General features: G+C 46.9%; 1 pseudogene; it reads left to right on the plus strand.

Annotated features, from left to right (window-relative positions):
* The first annotated feature begins 863 nt into the window (after positions 1-863).
* LOC140219576 (uncharacterized) lies at positions 864-1,758 on the plus strand (annotated as a pseudogene).
* Positions 1,759-19,870: the final 18,112 nt, after the last annotated feature.

Here is a 19,870-nt window from a genome sequence, read left to right on the forward strand (position 1 = left end):
TACTAATGAACGCGCACCTGGGCTAGTTTAAGATAGACTCTGGTGCGGAAGTCCCTGTTGTCTCGCCGTCTTTCCCAGGCCCACCGCGTTTGCTGGATGATGTTCAAGGAGTAGTCTTGGGCCCTAGCGAACAGAGTTTGCACGTTTTTGGTACCTTTAAAGCAACCTTACAGTGGGGTCCACAGTGCAGACCTTGTACGTGGTTGAACGACAGCGTACTCACCTGCTTGGGCTCCCTGCGTTTAAAACCCTTGGTGTTGTTCACTTCCTGGATTCTGTCGAGTGCGTTCATTCACCCCCAGCCAAGATTTTCCAGAGGGGGGGGGGGGGGGAATTTCGGCAAGCCGAATATCGCTGATGCGATATCAGTACGTAGTTAAATATGTGCCTAGAAAGCACTTAGCTACGACGGACACTTTGTCACGAGCTCCCTCTGATTTGCCAGCTACTCGCATGGTAGACACCCTGGAGTTGTTTGTCAGTGAAGTGTTCAAGGAATTACCGCCTCTTGTAGCAAGACGGCTAGATGTCCGCATGCACCAAGCCCAAGATGGAGTCTGCTCTGCGGTCATGAAGTATTGCACGAAAGGATGACCAGAAAAAAACAAGGTGCCGCTGCAAATCGCTCCATTTTGGAAGGAGACAGATTGAGCATATACGACGGCATCCACCGACGACTTGTCATTCCTTCAGCCTTGCGTCAAGACATTCTCGCCCTATTGCACGAAGGGCATCAGGGAGTGCGCCGCTGCCAAGAACGGGCCAGGGAGTCTGTTTGGTGGCCTAACTGTAACATGCATGTTGAGCATATGGTAACCCAATGTGCCATATGCGCCAAAACTCGAGTTCAGCGTTCTGAGCCTATGTTGTCCACGGTGACACCCGACAGACCATGGCATCACCTTGGCAACTATCTGTTTCAAATTAGAGGGCGCGATTACGTCCTGATTGTTGATTGTTGTTCCAGGTTTTCTTAAGTAGTCTCCGAGGGGTCCACCACGGCACCAGCAGCGATCTCAGCGATCATGAGCTGTATTGCCCGTTTTGGCATACCAGACATCGTTCGGACCAACAACGGACCGCAGTTTGTGTCCAACGAGTTCGCCGAGTTTGCGCGCTCATATGGCTTCCGTCACGAGACCAGCAGCCCGTGGTACACCCAGAGCAATGGAGAGGCAGAGCGCATGGTGCGCACAGTGAAAGACTTGCTCTTCAAATGTCCTGATCCCTACCTTGCCTTACTGTCATACCGTGACACGCCCGGTCCCAACGGCATTTCTCCGGCTCATGGGAATGAAATTACAAACTAGTCTTCCGAAATTACCAGAACAACTAATGCCGTCGTTACCATGCCACACAAGTTTCAGGGAAAAGGACTCCTGGAACAAGGCACGGCAAGCGACGACCTACAATCGCCGTCATGCTTCAAGCCAATTGGCCCCTCTGAGTCCTAGAGACTATGTATGGGTCACTGACGCACGCTGCAATGATGAAGTACTCTCGCAGGCCCAGCGTCCGCGGTCCTACCTTGTTCAGACCCCCAGAGGCGTCCTTCAGCGTAATCGTCGACACCTGGTACTTCATTCATCGGAAGCGACCCCAGCTAAACTGGCAGTTTGTTCGCCTGTCCCTCCCGAGGTCATGCAGCCTGCAGCACCTCAAGAAGATACAACGCAACCAGAAGTAACGCCACAGGAAACGGTGACACAGACTCGGAGCGGTCGTATAGTGACACCTTCACGACGGCTGGACTTGTAGGGCCCTGTCACATAAAAGGTGAAAAGAAGGGATGCAGAGGTCGCTACCTGTGTATACAAGGTGGCGTTACAATCCGAAATGACCTTGTATTTATAAGGGGCTTTGGGGAGTGGGAATAAACATTGTTTTGGTCTTCGCCTTGCCGGTAGTCCGCCTCGTCCCTCGGCTCCTGTGCAGAACAGACACGCAAGGCAAAGTCATCAACTGTGGCTCCGTCTGGACCACCGACCCCAAAGTGGCCTAGCAAGTGGCCATTACACTCTACATCCAAGACGGTCGGAGAGAAAGGATGTACAGCGATTCGAAAGCGGCCGTCAGGACATTCCATGATGGCCGGGTAGCCCGGCAGGTAGTTCAAATTCTGAAAGCCGCCGAACACGGCCACAGCTCCATACACTCCATCCTTTGGTTTCCTGGCAACGTCGGGGCGATTGAGGGGGTTCCTCTGAACCTAAACGAGTCTGCGCACGAGGTTGCGCGTGACTTTACCGACGGCGCTGCCCTCGGATCGGGCGACTCTCTCCCCGGGCACAGAGACACTCCTATCATGAACAATGAAATTACTAAATCCTTTTACTTAGAGAGAAGGGTCATCCCGCCGCCTGATTTCAAGCTAATTCGGCCGTAAGCGGCCCACTCAGACTTCTGAAAACTAGCTCGTACCCGAATCCGGCGTCCCTTAACAGCACATATCCTGACATTTACCCAAATTGTTCTTGCGGGGCCTGTGGTGAGGCTGCTACTCTGTCTCACATGCTCTGTGAGTGCGGGTGGTTGGCTCCTAACTTCCCCAAGGAAGAGGGGGACGCACTCCTTCGAAGTACCGTATCTGAATACTAAATTCTGGCCGTCCAGCGCGCCCGCGGCCAGTCCGGCAGGCTAGACTAGTGAGTCCCGTCGTGAGATCAGCCGGGTTCGCGTTCTATCGCGTTTTGCTGGACTTAATAAAAATTTATTCACTCACTAACTCACTATACCACATCACTTACCTCCTCATATCTCAAACATTTACTTCATTTTGTATAAGAAATTTTAAAACTTATTCGAGCTACAAATTCCTCAATTTCAAGCCCATTTATTAAGTATTACGTTATCAAATCGGATTATGTCATTAAATCGCAGCACCCTTCGGTCGAATAGAGTTCTCCAAAGCGCGGCATAGGGTAAGCATTTCTATGAAACGTTAGCCGACGAGGCGGTGAGTTTGTACTAATAATTAACTGGCGAAGATTCTCAAGACTCAATTGTAGCTGTGTAATTAATAAAATATCTGAAAACAAACTCAACTCACCTGCTGTAAATGAAACCATATTATCGAGCTTCTCACGTACGAAGCATCCATCTTTGTCAAGAAATCGGCTAGCGTCGAAGCGATGTGGTTCAGGCCAGAGATCAGTGTCATAGTGCGCTGCCCACAGATTAAAAATGACAACAGTGCCTCTTGGTATGGCAAAGCCATCGACCACGATGTGCTCGTTAGCCCTGCACGGAAGTGTATTATTATTCCTCCGGGGCCAAAGCATTGCCCGCAACTTTGCTAAAGCAAAAAAACAGAGGTCGACCAGTGCAACCAATGACAATTTCTAAACGTTGTTGAGGTTCATTTTATGCTATGTAAATTCAAGACGAAAGCTTGCATGACATAATCACATGCTCGCCGCACGACTGATAACATTGTCATATGGTAATGGCACGCTTCATTCTTGTTTCACGGTAACCAGGATTCGAGGAAATACGGTGGCAAGTCCTGCCCACCTGGTTACCTTGTTTATAGTGGGAGTGAATAGTAAAATTCTGGGGTGTTGCGTGCCAAAACCACGATTTGATTATGAAGCACGCCGTAGTGAGGGACTCCGGATTAACTTTGACCACCTTGGTTTCTTAAACGTGCATCCTATGCACGGTACATGGGTGTTTGTGGATTTCGCCCCCATCCGGAACGAATAGGCAAAGCATGTCTGAAAATCCTTCGATTCTGTGTATTTCTGAAGTCCATAAGTGGTGTCGCCCCATTTCGTTGCGCCTATCGCAAGAAGGATGCGTAACAACCCAAGGAACGGAGAAGATACTCAGACACTTTTGAGGTCCTTCAGTCATTCCTTGCACAATGAAGGTAAGTAGGCAAAATTTGAATTCTTTTATTGCAATGCCATTGAAGGAAGCAAGTAAATTTAAATGGTAACACTGTACATTCTTCTCTAATTGACTTCATAATTGATTTGGGGTGTTGGCACAATGTAGTACAAGTGAGTGTGCACAAGGTCTTTCACACTGAGTGGATGCCTAGCGACTCTAGCTAAAGTTAGTGCCCCGATTTATTTTGAGATATGTGTAGCATCAGAGTTCTTTCTGTGGAGTTTACGAATGCTTGACTATTGACCATTGAATGTTTACGTCTTATGACCTCTTCCTCTGTAGTAATGGTTGATCACTAGAACTATCTTACCTATGTAGTTCACGCATTGGGTGCCACCTAAGCACTTCCTTTGTGCTAATCTTAATATCAGTCGGCACAGCTGAAATATTATGTCGACGCCTGCATATAAAGCCCAACGACGGTGACAAATACCAGGGAACATTTCCCCTATAGCATCACCTTGTAAAAATAATACTGCAGCCATTTATGCGCAACACAGTATATTTAACCGCGCCTAGAAGTTAAACTATAGCTGCTATACATCGAGCAGTAGTATAAGCTTGCTCTTAGCAAATGACCCGACGCAAGCACACACAGCGATCCGTTTGACTTACTCCCTCGGTAGGCCAAGAGGCGGTGTCGGCTTCCACCGCAGGATTTCCCAGATGCATGCCATTGTGTAATGCATGCACCTTCGATCTTCCCATGTTGGCAACCTTTCGGTACCAACCACATCGTCGATTTCTCGTTGCACTCTACTTTGTACGTCTCGTCTTGTGGCAAAGTTGAGCAGGTGCCATTGCGTAGTGTTTGTCGTGCTGAATATACCAGCTATTAGGAAGCTTTTGACGTTGCCTACTAGAAACCGCTCTGTTGAACAACAAATGGTAAACCAAAGAGTCACTCGACAATCCAGGTTACTGTACCAATTCATAAACTGAGCACTTGCCCCTTGCGCCGGCACGGAAGTAATTACACGTGTGATCCAGTAATAAACAGCGGCCTAATTCTCAAAGCTTTTCCTTCGTAAGTGCTGTTTTTCATTAGCTGATCGCCTTCGCTAATAGTATTTCCTACACCACTATTGGCTGGCACAAACTCCCATAGCGTAAGAACGTATTGTGAATAAGGGCGCTGATGTGTAAGCCGCACCTTTAGGTATTCGTTCTAGGCTATACTTCCGTTTTTAATTTTATATAAAGAAGAGACTGCGTTTTTCACGGATCAATTTCCACTTAACACAAGGCATGCTCGAATTGTCAAACGCCATCTATCGGCTTCTAGCGAAGCACAATCACCCACCTCGGTTATGGCACAGCCAAACGAAACTGTTCGCTCGACAGCATAGCACAGGCATAGCACAGGCATAGCTGCTGCTTTCAACACTTTTTTGTTGGGTCCTCCTACAGCTATTCACTGCTATCAGCATAGCAAGAGATCCGTGATAACACAGGCAGCAACCCGGGCCTGTTTTTTTGGATCAGTGACCGCAATAAAATGAGCAAATAACCTCAAATGCGCACGCAAAACAGTGACCCGCCTAGGTGATGTTGGTAACCGAGTTCTGCTATTATTGCATAAAAGTCGCATTTAAAAGACATCTCTTTCTTCTTTCTCTCGCGACTTTACGGTGGCTACTGCAATAGTTTGCATCCGACAAAAAAAAGACTTCTGCAGTATTTTCTTACCACTTTACCCTTGATTAAATTTTCCCAGAAAGGCAACACTAACTTTTATACAGAACACATACTGCAAAATTGCATGCTGAGCCTACAATCGTGCATTCACAATATGTAAAAAAGTAGTTACTCTTACTGCACTTACACGTAGCAGTGTTACACTAGACATGGGCTGAGCGCTCTCTCCTCAAATTGCCGCCGCTTCAAGACGCAGCGCGTTGCTGCATCCTATGTGCTTCCTTTTCCTGTACTTTCCTTTGAATTTATTCCCCTCTTGTTTCTTCCTTTGCGGCTCTCCTATTCAGACACCACACTACAAAGCGTAGCCGCGCGCTCGCAGGGTACCACATGTGACTGCCCTGTGCTTGCAACAGGTCGAAGAGCTCTATAATGAGCTAAATATGGAGCGTGATTCACGGAAGGTAGAGGAAGAAAGACTTCAAGAAGCCGAGGAAAAGCAGAACAGGGCCGCCAGAAATGTTTTTCACCAATCGCGGAGTGCTGATTGCAGAATTGGAATAGAAAAGTTTGGAATCGTTTTACGTTATAGCGCCCCTGAGTTCTGTCATTGGGCGAGCATAAACAAAGCGCGCGGAAATTGCCCACGTGTGGAACCTTGTCATAGTAGGAGGTGGGCTAAATGACGTCGTAAACAGGAAAGCGACAGGCCTAGTCCAGCACTTGGCGAAGGGGGTGGACGACTTGCGCGAGCTGTCCGTCAGGCGCAGATGGTGGTGGGCCCGGTGCCGGAAGTGCCTGCACTTGACAGTCACGTACAAATAGCCGTAGTGGCTGCTAATGAGGCGATATGTAAAATGAGCCTAGAGGAAGGTTTCGAGGTTGCCGAAGAAAACAGGGAAGTGAGAAGGTGTGGTAGTTTTGAACGAAACGGGATTCACTTCAATAAGAGGCTTGGACGAGAAGTGTGCTGGCAATCGGCTTGTCACGCTGTTGCTTTTCTAGGGGGCCCACAGGCGCTCAGAGGCCAGAGTAGGTAGTAATGAAGAATGTCCCCTAGGGGAACTTTAGAATAGCATCGCCGTCAAAAACCGGAAAAGGAGGAAAACTAGAAAGAGATCGCGGCATGTAATCGGGAAGCACAAGCGAAGCACCGGTGGAGGCAAGCCATCCCCCACTTTCAAAAGGAGGCAAGGCAAGGCAAGAGTCGGCGGAGGCAAGCTAACCCACAGCTACGAGGACAGGAGGCCGAGCACAGACGGTGACACGAAGAGATTCCTCCCACGGAGGGTGCCGATGAACTTTTCAAGAGAGAATTCCTCGACCGTGTGTGCGGCCCCAACCGCATGGTGTCTGATATACCGTGGTTTGATTACAATTCCATGCAACTGAGGAATGTACGCAATCCGGGAACGAAGCTCCAATCTAGCGAATCGACCACAACGATACAAAAGACTTGAATGAAAATCGCGCTAAACACAAGTTCAAACTTCAGAAAACAACAACCAGCTTCGCTGCTTTGACAGCTTTCACTGCGTGGAGCTGGATCTTTTGATTAGTGATGTCATACGAATCTAACAAAGACACCAAGGACAATACAAGATAATTTACTTGTATTTACTAATTGAAATAAAGAAATGTTTAATTCTTTTTAAATTAGGTTCTATTTTTTTATTTATTGCAATAAGTAAGCACAATTTCTCCTGTGTAGTCCTTGGTGTCTTTGTTGGCTTTTGACGATATGCTTAATAAAAATCTGGCCCAAAATTTTGCCGCCATGGTTTGTGAGCGGTGGCGCTTGCTGACAGTCTCAGGGTTAGTTCTAGTAGTAACACATAATAGCCCGGAAACAGGAGTAGAAAGCGGCGCCGCAGTAGCTCAATTGGTTGGAGTATCACACGCGTTATGCGAAGACGTGGGATCTTTCGAAATTTGCGGCAAGTTGCTTTTTCAATCATGTTCATTTCCATTATTTATCATTTGTTTAATTCAATTAGTGAGTAGAAGTAATTTCAGCAGTGTTGTCCTTGGTGTCTTTGCTGGTTAGAGTCCTTCAAAGCAGCATGGCTACGATCACCAAGCCTCACAAGAGACCCACATCGAGCCGTAACTAAGATGGCAGACGTGACCATTGTTTCCAGATGACTATCTATTTCGATTATCTCCTATTATGTGCCAGATCATATTCCTCGGTGAGCAGCATCAAGCATAGGAACTGTCGTCATGGCTTGCTTGGTCACCAAGGAAATACATGAACGATCACCCTCTCATGAGCATCAGGGAGCTTCCACACAGTCACGGGCAGGTTGCAGTGGGCACTGCCCAGATGGCGTTTTGTCTGTTTCAGCTTCCTACAGAATATTCCCGCGCCGGCCCCTTGGACTGCGACAGAAATGACATGACATTTTGAAAAGCAAAATGTTATGAGAGGCCGATCCCGTTTGCTATTCAAGACTGCGGTAAACACGATTTGTTAAGGTACGTATTTGTGGCAGTATGCTGCACTATATGTTATGGGTGGCACTCGTTACCACTGTACCATACCCGTACGTGGGAGCCAACCGCTACTACGAGTGCCACTTCCTCATGGACCGGTTTGGAAGACAATGCAGCGTGTGCGACCGCGTCTGGAGAGGCACTCTGCGACGATCTACTTCGGCGATACTATCGCCTTGTCCGCACCTGGGCCATTTGGCTCGCGCTGATTGACTGCTTGAGCAAAATCTGATGAGCTGATTGGCTGGTTGAGGTCAGCGTTATGCTGAAACAGCCAATCAGCGCGCGCCTGATGGTGATACTATCACCGAGGCGACATTTTCGCCGAAAATGATAGTCACAGAATACGTCTTCTGGTCGCAGATACTTCGACCAGAGGTGCAGAGTCTAAAACGACGTCGCCTACCTCTTGGACTAGAGGCGCAACTTCTCAAAGACCGCATCACAAAACGCTTGCTCTTACGAGGACATAGCGAAAATGCTCCTATTACCACTACCATAACGTGCGTATATCACGGCTGTTAAACAGTAGCCAGGAAATCGCGATTATTTCCCAAAGGAATCCACAGCACTCTCCCGAACTGTGCGAGGCCCACGTCACCTCCCAGTACAATCGCCTCAACCGCACTCGATCGGGCAGGGCTATCCTCCACCGCCTTAACATAGGCTTGAAGTCCTTAGACGCGGACCCCGTTCAACTCCCACCACACATACACAACGCGTTAGAAACAAAACTACTTCCAAAGAATATGCTCGTCATCCATCATAATGGTCCCCGTGCGGCACGAACGCGTGCCCTCCACGCCAAATACGGCCAGTACTCCAACTCAGTCTGTGTCGACACAGCCGAATACCCCACCCCCGATGCATTCAGCAGCGGTAACTGGGACCGGCAGCTCCCTCGCGGCTGCAACCATATATTCAACCTCCGCCGAAACAGCCGACAAAGCAGCGATCGCTCTCGCGATAGCTAACAAAGCCGCCATACGCAACTTGGCGAAGTGCCGCTCATGCCCCATCACCCTCCACCTCCTTCGTCACACCTCATGTCCCATCCAAGAGATTGAACTGATTTGGGTACCAGCCCATTCCTCCAACCCCGGAAAAGAGGCAGCCCACACTAGCGCCCAAGAATTCGTCGGCCGGGTCATGGACGTCTCCGACCTGAGGTCTGCGGGATACAGCCTGGTTTTGTTTTACGATATAAGGTAGCACTATCGCCTTGCTAGAAAGCTCTACCAACCGCCTCACAAGACCTTATCCAAGACCCAGGAAATCATCTGGTGCCGATTACAGACGTTTTCCTTACCCAACCCGGCAGTATACTCTCAAGTATATACTGGTCAGTAGTCTCCCTCCTGCATTCGTTGCAGCGATAGAGCCACATTACTCATATACTTTGCAATTGTCTGGAATTGTCTCCAGAACTCGGCCAGCTCCTTACTTGTGGGAGGTCGTGCTGCTCAACTCCGACCCGGCACTACAACTCCGGGCCCTCGAGAGGCCTAAAGAGGTCCCCGAGAGCCAGGGGCTTCCGGCAACCTAGTGCGGCCAACAACCCACCATGTCCCAATGGTCTGCCGATGAATAACATCTTCCATCCATCCCAAAGCTAAATGCTTTAAGTACGCGCGCACATATTATGGCTTGCTTGAAACTGATCAACGAAGCCCTACCTGATCCACGGCAGCGCAGGAATGTATGAGTCCTGAAAAATTGTACTGCACATATGCAGAACATGAGAACGTTTCTTTTCAGACGAATGCTAGTTAAAGGGCTTCATGAACGCGCAATGTTTCCTACAATGTATGACTGTTTTGCTCAATAGATAATCTGATCTTGCGTTACTGTGTCAGTACGGAGACTTTCAGCTTCGGCGCATTCAGGCAGAAAAATAAACTATGGCGATTTCGCTCGAAGGGCCAAGCAGGGGCAGCGTGAGAAATACTTTAGAATAATCAAGAAGTATGACTGCTGCTGTTTCTTTTTTTTTTCATTCCGCAGCGTCTTCACTTCACCGGGCACAACGTGCGGCCACTTTCCGCCCCAGAACTGCGGGACCTTGGACTTTCGTCTTTCCTTCGGCCCTGTTCACCTGAATCACCACGCCATCGCACGCCGGCGTTCAGCAACAGCGTTTGTAGGACGCGCCGCTAACGTGCCGCCGTTTCGACTCCAGGGAACGGGCGTCGCGCTGGCCTCAATGTTCAAGGACGCCGCCGTTCCACACAACCTTCGGGAATGGGGAATTATAGGGATGGAAAGGGGGTGTATTTAATCTCATTGCTAGGTGCGAACTGTGTCGTCGCCGAACCCGGGACGTGACACCAACGATGGTAGTGCGGCTGGGCTTTCCGTATTGTTATTGCTTCCGCAATAAAACACCATAGGTGCAGGAAGGGTGCATCACAAGCCTGGGACGCCTTTGTGTTTGATTTTTCAATAATGACAAGCTTTTTCTTCACCTGAGTGAACACTTTGCATGCTCTTTCGTCTAATTCCCGTCCGTAACGCGCTTCAGCAAGTTAAAAAAAAGTTTAATCCAAAATGTGGACACCGGATTTTCACCCTACACCAGTCTTGATCGAATACGCTATTTTTCTGAACATGGCTACATGCTTTATTTTTTCTTTACTTGTCAACAGGTGGTTAAACTGATGCAATGCGATTTGCTTATGATCACGAGACATGGTTATTCTCTTTAGATTTTTTCGCCCGAACCATTTCGAACAAAAGGATTTTGATCTCACAGTGACAGTCGAGTGCGAACAAAGCAGCAATAAGTATAAAAGCTGCTTCTTTTACGTTGCTACAATAAAATTCCAGGTCATTGTACTTTAAATTACGTACGTGTAACAAAGTCAACCGTTTCATTCCTGTAAGCAACGGTGCGGTCAGTTTTGACAATACGATCACAAAAATTATATCAAAGCAAAAACTCTTATGAAGGCACCAATCGCAATAACGAAAACAAATATCACGGCCAGATTAACAAGACATAATCATAGCTGGCTTTAGTTTATATAAATATCTATTTTCTGAGTAATAAAAACGCAATTTTACCTTGAAACTTTGGTGATGGCTCCTCTCTCGCTTCTTCAATTTTCTTCATATATGCCTCAATGAACCCTCGTCCATCATTTTCATTCTTGTTGGGCTTGTAGCTTCCAATCTGATCGCTAGGACAGAGTTGAGTCATTTCGCTTGGTCAGATTTCTTACCATCAGTAACACACAGCATAAAGCATCCTGAGATGCTGCATAGCCTAATTGCCAAGCGTCTCATGACGGCTGCATTCTTTTAAAAACGTACCGATTTACCGTCGTGTTCCTAGAAGGAATTAATGGCATTTGACAACGGTATTCAATGATGTCACCGGCAGTGGTTGCTAAGTGGCTTTGGTATTGCACTGCAGCCTACGAGGTCGCGGGATCGAATCTAAGCCACGGCGGCCGTATTTCGATTGGGGCGAAATGCAGAACATCCATGCACTTAGACTTAGGCGCAAGTTAAAGAACACCAGTTGGTCAAAATAATCTCCAGTCCCAACTACGGCGTGCCTGATAATCAGATGGTTGTTTTGCCACGTAAAACCCATTAGTTTAATTAATTTCTTTCAATGATGCCTGAGGCCAAGTAGAATATTTTCTCTGCAGGAGAGGAGCAACACCTGTTTTTTAATGCATAAAAAGGTCACATTTACTAGAAACGTGAGCCTTTTTACATTTTATTGTTAAACATATTGTTCAGTTGTCCTGCCAGATGTCTTGTATGTTTGCCTGTTTGCATCTGACATTGGCGCCTAAACCCCTTGTGGTGATGTGTTTAACCATTTACCCGAAAAGGCGCCAAGTTTCCAACTCACAGTCACTTCTTATAGCTGAAATATAGTTTTTTTTTTCTAGCGTGACCGGGACATACCGGCAAGCTTCATGAAGTACGGCGCTTGCGTCAGTATAGTGCCTCAATTATTCTATCTAGTTCTGTAGAGTTCAAGAGTAAGATATCTCGAAAGAAATTTAAAGCGAACGTCTACATGCATGCTAAGAACATACTAGAGACCGGTAAGGCTGCAGCTTTGTACGTTTTCAAGCAGGTGACTAAGGTAATTTGAAATTGCTAAAACAGCAGCGGGAAGGGGTCGTTCGCCGACGTACGCAGCGGAAGTGCATCAGGGGTGCAGCTCTAACCTGCGCTTTTATTCACCCCTGCGTTCGGTGGCAGCCTTCTTGAGGCTACTTCGACGGAGTCCTTTGAGGTCAAGTGTGCACGAACAACGTGTACCTATTACTGAGGTACAGAAAATGTATAATTCCATCAATAGAATAGAATCAACGCTATTGGAGACATCGTATTATTCAACTAAATAAAGCGGCTACATGGATCACTTCCTATAACTAAGCTTCGTTGTACTAGTCTCCGGGACGCACGTGGCACTTATGGGGATAGGGTTGTCCCAAACTACGGTAACATGGTGCACAAGGCTGCTCTCACAGAAGTCCGCGCCTTTCCTGCAACTGTCACCGCTCCAATTGCGGTCCGGCATACGAACAAAGGGAAAATTGCCGCCGCGAACTTAAGCCATTGTTTGTTGTTGGCTTAAGAGGTAGGTATAGATTGGCAGATCCTATCTAAATACAGGGGAAAGGAGAGATCGTCTTTCTCAGCAACCACTGCACCAAATTTGGCGAGGTTTGTTGTATTCAAATGAAAATTTAAAATCTAGCGACGGCTCGAAGCGGATTTTTTATTTAGAGTGTAGATTTTTGAATACAGATTGTCAAAGATCGCAGCTTTACAGAAAACGAAACTATCATGTTTACAACTGTGTGACTAAGCAATGAAAATTGATATCACAGTTCTGTAAACTGCATATCACAGAACATCTAAAGTGGACAATATTAATATATTACCGCTCAGCAACGTAGCATTCTTGTGTAAGTATTACTTGGACAAAACCCTTGTAAACGTTGCAGCAATTTCACGTAAGCTGTAAATTATTATATCAAATTCGTTTGCTTCAGATGCTCTAACGGATGCATTTTAGAGAACGCCTCTGCATCTGTTTTTGATGCAGAGGCACAAATATGTATACTTCAGGATTCCATTTTTTTAAATTTGTAATTTAAGAAGCAGCTCTATAACAGTTTATAACAGTTATACAGTTTTATTTTAAGCAGGTTTATAAAGCAGTTTACGCACTAAATAAATATTTTGCTTACAGCAGTCATTGCGCTTTGACTTTCTCTCTAAAATGGAACATATTTAATTAAAATCGGCCCACGGGTGGCCTCAGAAAAGCTTTTCTGAGTTTTACCTGCATTTAAATTGGCGGCATAAGAGCTGCACCCTAGCTAAAGAGAGAGAGAAATGGATGCATAGAAAGACAGCGAGCTAAAGCTTCCTCGTAAAGCAAGTCTGTAAAGTGTCGTCTGCTACTGCATCTCCACGGTACTTTCGAAAGCCCCGCGAGGAATTCAGCAGTGGCGCCTCTACAGGTGGTGCGCTACGCGTATATCGAAGGCGGCCAGTTGATGCGAAACAGCTCTTGAATGACAAGTTTTGAGATTTCAACCCCCGGTTGGCAGTGTGCTCCTCAGGAGCTGAATTGAAAACATTCTAATTGTACTGGAGAAGAACGAGCAGCAGGCGCTGCTCCGAGAAAGACGACGACAACGAGCTGCTCGAAGCCTTGCGCCTGTGTTGCCTAAGCTGTGTGACTTCTTGCTGCGGTGATCTGTTCTTTGTGGGTTTCATGACTTAAACTATAATGCCCATCGGCATAATAAATTAGGACGCAAAGTTGCTCATGTTAAGGTGGTTTTAAAATATTACGAAACGAAAATACGCATTTGGCTTACCGAATAAAGTTATCCAGTTCATTCATTATTCTTTCCACTTGTGCATTCCTTGAGGAAGGAATATAGTACAGCAGGTTTCGGATAAAGTTCGGCAATAAATCATTGTTTGTACCTCCCATCATTAAGGCTTTCAGTGCTTCGAGAATTCTGGTCACCTTACAGAAAGCTTTTTCCCCACCGAGAAGACCGTTAGGGTAAAAAAAGGACGTGACATTCTTGGTGAAGCAGGAAATGAGGATCGGGCGAATGTTCACAGGCTGGCCTTTTGTATCGCCTATACAGGCCTCAAGTTCACGGAAGGTATCCTGCAATAAGAAAAAAGAAATAAGGTTACATGTTGATATTTCCTCGATTTCTTATCCTCTGCAATTACCTGATACCAAAGAAAGCAACAAACGATTTTTCTCCCTTCTCTCCATGTGACGCAATGGTATTTCTCAGTAAAGGGCGTGAGTTATTGGCAATATTTTAAGGGAATACTGTCATAATGTTTTCGGCTTTCTGTTTTTGGTCCTGGACATTGAAACCACCGAAAAAAGTATTCGCACGCCTCAGAGCGGCTTCAGTATTTTACTGTATTACCTGTTCTACGACCCAGTTTCAGTTTCGTTTCCCAGAAGGTTTATGTGACTGCCTTCCTTACGCAGAACCTGGTCACGTGGAAAGAGGACGTTGCGACATTTTGGCACTAGGTCCGGCTCGATCGGTCGTCTTCTGTCCTGTGATCTTTTTTTTTTCTGCATATAGCCAAATTGGGACAAAACAGTCCCTAATGATTTAATAGGCGTTGCTTCAAGCGGCTAAAATTGTCGCTACAGCGGTCGAACAAAATATAAGCGATTGTGCACAATTGTATGGTAGACACTGCAATCGAATAGCCCGAAACGGCAAACGAGAGAGCGACAGTACGAACGTTTTCTTTATGGAGTCCCACCACCGATCCCCGACTGTCGACCAACGACGAAAACCGCCGAAGGAGAAAAAGAAGCGCATTTGCTTTAATAATGTAAGCGTTTTGAAACACTTTAATTTACACTAACATGACGTAGTGCAGTTACCAAAGCGCTTCACGTTCACCTAGTGTCCCTGGAGGTGCGTAATAAACGGTGAGACCACCAGAATGGCGTACAGAGGTTGGGCTTGCACTTTAATCATATATTTGCAAAACAACGAATGACGACACCTGTAATCCTCCGGTTAGATTCAGATGGAAGATTACGGATCCAGCATGGTTTAAAAGAGGCAGGTAACATAATTTTCCTAGCCTGAAAACACGCTTGGTACGAAAACACCAGGCCTCGAAATTTTCTGCTTTTCGGCACTCGTAATAAAAAGGACTTATGTGCGTGAGGCGCGTTTTCTTAGGCTAGCGCATCTACGATAATTACGTGACCTTCATACAGGTCCAATACTAAGGTGCTTCTACTTGGTCAACCTGAAAGCTCCGTGCAGTATCGATTACCCCGAATGCCGCGAGGAACGCAATCAGGGCAATCAGCTTGGCACTTACACGTCCAGCCGCTCCGATATATACGACGCTTGTACGGGACGTCACACTCTTCGCCTGTCCTGACCATCCGCCAATGTATTGTCGCATGTACGCCGTTTCTGCCGAGGCATACGCGCTGTACGTTTATATGTAGGAGCTTTGCGATGGAAAAAGTTAGAAGCCCTGTATTTCTATTCTTCGTGCATGGACGGGCTTGTTGGGCCAACGCGGAAAAAGCCCCAATCTGTGACGACGTAGAACTGTAAAAACTGCACGTCGTGACGGAGACGAGGGCAGACACTGAGGTGCTACCAACCACGGCGGACGTGGATAAGGTTATTTTTACAACGATAGGGATAAGATCACTCAACAAGAAAAGAAGGTTTGCGAAGCCCTGTATAGCTTCACAATTATTTTAGGAGATGAACGTAGCAGCGAAGCGCCTGTCGTCCACTCTCATCACTCTCATCCAAGAGATGACTAGGTGAAAGTACGTTCCCTAATGCAAGGTAGCGAAAACTTTCTTGCATCATTATTACTGAAGCACCTTCCTTCACGAACGGTTCTGCTTGTAGCACATTGTTTAACCATGAGTGCACGGTTCGTATAGTGCGCGTGCATGTGTGTGTATGTATTCATGCGTGCGTGTCTTTGTGCGCAAAACACACACATTGAGTGAGTTTTGGTTTACTAGTCTGTTCAACGATGCAAAAATTAAGAAAATTGGCTAAGCGTTGTTCTTAGGGCAGCGCAAGAAACGAAGACAAAGTAAACAAGCCAGTGCCCGCGCAGTGTTTTTTTGCGCTTGTTGTCTTCAACCCTTGCGCTACCCCGAACCATGAATGCATTGCCTAAATCGGTGAAATAAATGTCGTGCATGTCCTGCAAGGAATTATGATTTAACCGGGCTAGCCAGAGTCACCGACTTTTTTCCAACTGGACTCTGGGCTTGCGCCGACCCGTTAGCACCTTTGGTAAACAGTAAAGGTTGCTTCCTTGAAATATGCCTGGTGCTGCGTGGTTTAGACTTTTGGAAGCGTAACTCCTAGCGCGGTAACCGAAAAATTACCCATTGGCACGATCCTGACGCGAGCGCGAGCCTGTGATAAACGACAACTCAGCAGTGCGAGCAGCCAGGCACACCCTGGTACCTGGCAATTGCGGACACCCTCGCGAAACGCTCTGTTTTAAATTTCGTCGTAAAATGTACTTGTTGCTAGTATTATTAACGAAAATTACTTACGTGCTGGTGAACGCTCAAGTATCGAATGCATTCAATGAAACTGCAGCACGGGCTCCATTAGGACACATTCCATTGAATATAATAAAGAATAAAAAAATTATCTATCTCGCGTGCGCACTGGAAAGTCTGTTTCCTTCGTCGCAGTCAGCCCCAGCGTATGGAATCTGCGAAGGGAAACCACCCTTTCTTTCATCATGGTGACAGAGCCTATGCGCCGTACTGCCTGTTACCGTTGCCTACTTGTGCTTTTCGGATATTACAATACATATTATTCATGCACTTCTGACGCGCTTACATAACTTGAGAAGTCGCTAATATGTAGCGAGGTATTCTGTCACGTCGACAGAAGCTTCGCCGCTCGCTAAATAAGACAACTCACAGGTAAACAGACAAAAAAACTTCCCAAATCTAGCTGCTATATTGCCTAGATGACAATTGTCGTCTGCTATGACAACAGTCATTGCTCAGCCCGCTCAAGCAGCATATCAGAACGTCAAATGAGCCGGAGCAAGAGCCAGAACGTCTCGCTATCCTGCTCTCGCATGACTGCACTATTTGACTTGACATCACGGTGAATGCACGTTCTGAAAAACGAAAATGAAGCTGGTTTGCAGGAAAGCTACATGTAGCATGGTGCGAAACATGCCGGTATCTAACTTTGGGTTTCGAAGTCCAGGACCTTCATTTCGCGCAAAAAAAAGACAAAATACTGCACAAGACAGACAAAGCGCCGACTACCCAATGAAATTCTACAGCGAAGCTGTCTAAGGCTAGGATCCCGGGATTTCTTTGTGCCGTAACGTACACAGAAAACTATCCATGGATCACACTCCTAAATTCAATGCCTCACACAGCCGTAAGGCAAAGGCTAGAAGCAACTCAGCAAGCTGAACAACGCGACATTCTTTGAAATCACGCATACAACATATTTAACAGCCATACGTTTCAGTAAAGAACAAGCATACAAACCACATAATTGATGATAAGGCGATTCTACGCCGACATGCAATGCGAAGCTCACAGCGGTCCAGGCATACGCTTCCCGGTAACGATTACTGTTGCGCAAGCCACCGCCGCCAAGGCAATTTGACTGTAGCTTAGAAAGAAGGGAGTGACCTAAGTACACTTTCGTACGTAAAAGAATATCCCGCCTAGCAACTGGTGTTGGTTGTGACAGTGCTACGAGAAGGACACGCGAACTGAGCACTTCTGAAGAGGCGCGTACCCACGAGGCGCGGCGAATTTCTCTGGTCCACTCGTTGTAGGTGCACGAAGTAGCGGTGGAAGCCAAGTCGCAGAGTGTCCAAACGTCTTAGGCTAACAATCAGGTAAAGCGCATGTGAATGTCGCCACGTGTACGCCAACCTACATCGCAATGGATAATCGTGTTAGTTGTTCGCAGCTTCGCTGTCGAATAACGTTCACAACGCGGATTGAAGACCATTTTTTTTCTGTTAAAAACAGGCACTAGCGTGGCAAAACAAAGTGTAATTTGTGATTATCGAGGAACAATACTTCTTTTTCGAGCACGTCGTGTAATAGAGCACTGATAACACTTTTTACAGGACTTACAAATAAAAAACGGCCCTGCAAATTCAATTTCTGTCTACGCTTCTGCATTCATTTGCGGAATTGAGCCTTGTCTAAAAGGGGCGTGCAAGCACACCCTTTACAGCGGACTGCGACATGAATGCCTGTTTGTTTATTCCGTTGCTCTTCATGCTTCCTGGCACGATCATCGAAGCATTGTCTCCGCTGTCCTAATGAAAGTTTCTATCGAGCAAGACAACTCCGAAACAACGTAGAACCGGACACGACAACTTTCGGTGTCATGTATTTGCAGTATTGAACCTTTCTTTTTTTTATGAAATCTTTCGTTGAATATTTGAAAAAAAGAACAACTCCTCCTATTTGTAGGTGTAAAGTGACCTCACCGTCATGCGCTCCTCCATTGAAGATTTTGCAAAACCAAGGTCGCGCAGCACGCTCAGGCAATACCTCCTGTTCGCTATCCAGCATTCCCCGTTTAGCGTTACGATTCCTGGAAATATTGAGAACGAAATGTTTGTAGCCTAAAGACACATAAAGCACATGAAGAGTGTCGCAGAATGTGGGTTCCTGATAAATCATTGGAAATTAAGACTGAATAAATAAAACATTTACTTCAAAGGAGGGGACGGCTATCGGTCACTATTGGGGATTAGGTTGGTTCTGTATTAGATAGGTAGGTAGGTTCCCGGCGTTAGGGGACCTTTGGCTCAAACGCATATACACCTCAGTGTTTGTTCTGGCCTCTGTTGGGCCCTCGTAAATCTTACAAGGTGCGCGTTCAATTCGGTTGCTCTCGAGTGGGCCAGTTGACCTCTCCCATGTCACTGGAAGAAAGATGCATGCCTCGCTTGCTTCAGGATTATAGTGCATTCCATTTGCTAGGGCTCAAATGTCCCCATTTGAATAAGTGTTGGACGCCGGATCTCTCTTGTGAGAAAGTCTAACCACAAGCCCAAGTTTGTCTAATTTTTCTTTAAAGTTGTGCAGCAGCAAATAAGGTGACGAAAATCTGCTCCGCACGCTTCCTGACAGGGAATGCACCGGGTACAAATGTTTTCTGCCGTAGCTTGTTTGGCTTCCTGTCATTTCTCAACATAAAAAAAAAATTGCGCAGATTTCAAGCACTCTGAAAATAGTTGTATGTGAAGGTTAAATCTGAAAACGGCAAGATACGCGCATAGGGTTTCCGCGACCAACGGGTCCCGTGTAACCGTGACAACAAGATGTCCGCGGAGAAGTCCGTTGTCATTGCAGTCGGTGCTCGCAAACGAATCAAACACAGCGCTCTAAACTGGCTGGCACGAGCCTCCCGCGGAACAGCTCAGTTATGCACGCGGGATAAGACATTCACAGCGGAGGCGAGTTCCGCTTCGTGGCAGAGGAGAATAGTCAACACTCGGTGCGCGCCACGTCGGCTTTTCGCAAACTCATTCCACGCGAGCATGGCTGCTCGCAAACCACGACGCTGGAAGTCCACTGCGCCACTGCGGTTGAGGGGCGCTACAGGTCCTTCCGTTCATCACAGTCCGCAAACCGCAGTGGAAACGACTCGATGTGTAGCACCGGAAGGGCCCGACGATTTTCCTGGGATATACCGCGCGCGTCGCACTGCGCAGCCGCTCGGGCGGAAGCGGGGTCTTGGTGGCTGGCGCTCATGTCCACGCAACGTGCACTGTACTGCATTGAGAAACTGCAGAG

Source organism: Dermacentor andersoni, chromosome 7, assembly GCF_023375885.2.
Source record: "Dermacentor andersoni chromosome 7, qqDerAnde1_hic_scaffold, whole genome shotgun sequence".
Lineage (NCBI taxonomy): Eukaryota > Metazoa > Arthropoda > Arachnida > Ixodida > Ixodidae > Dermacentor > Dermacentor andersoni.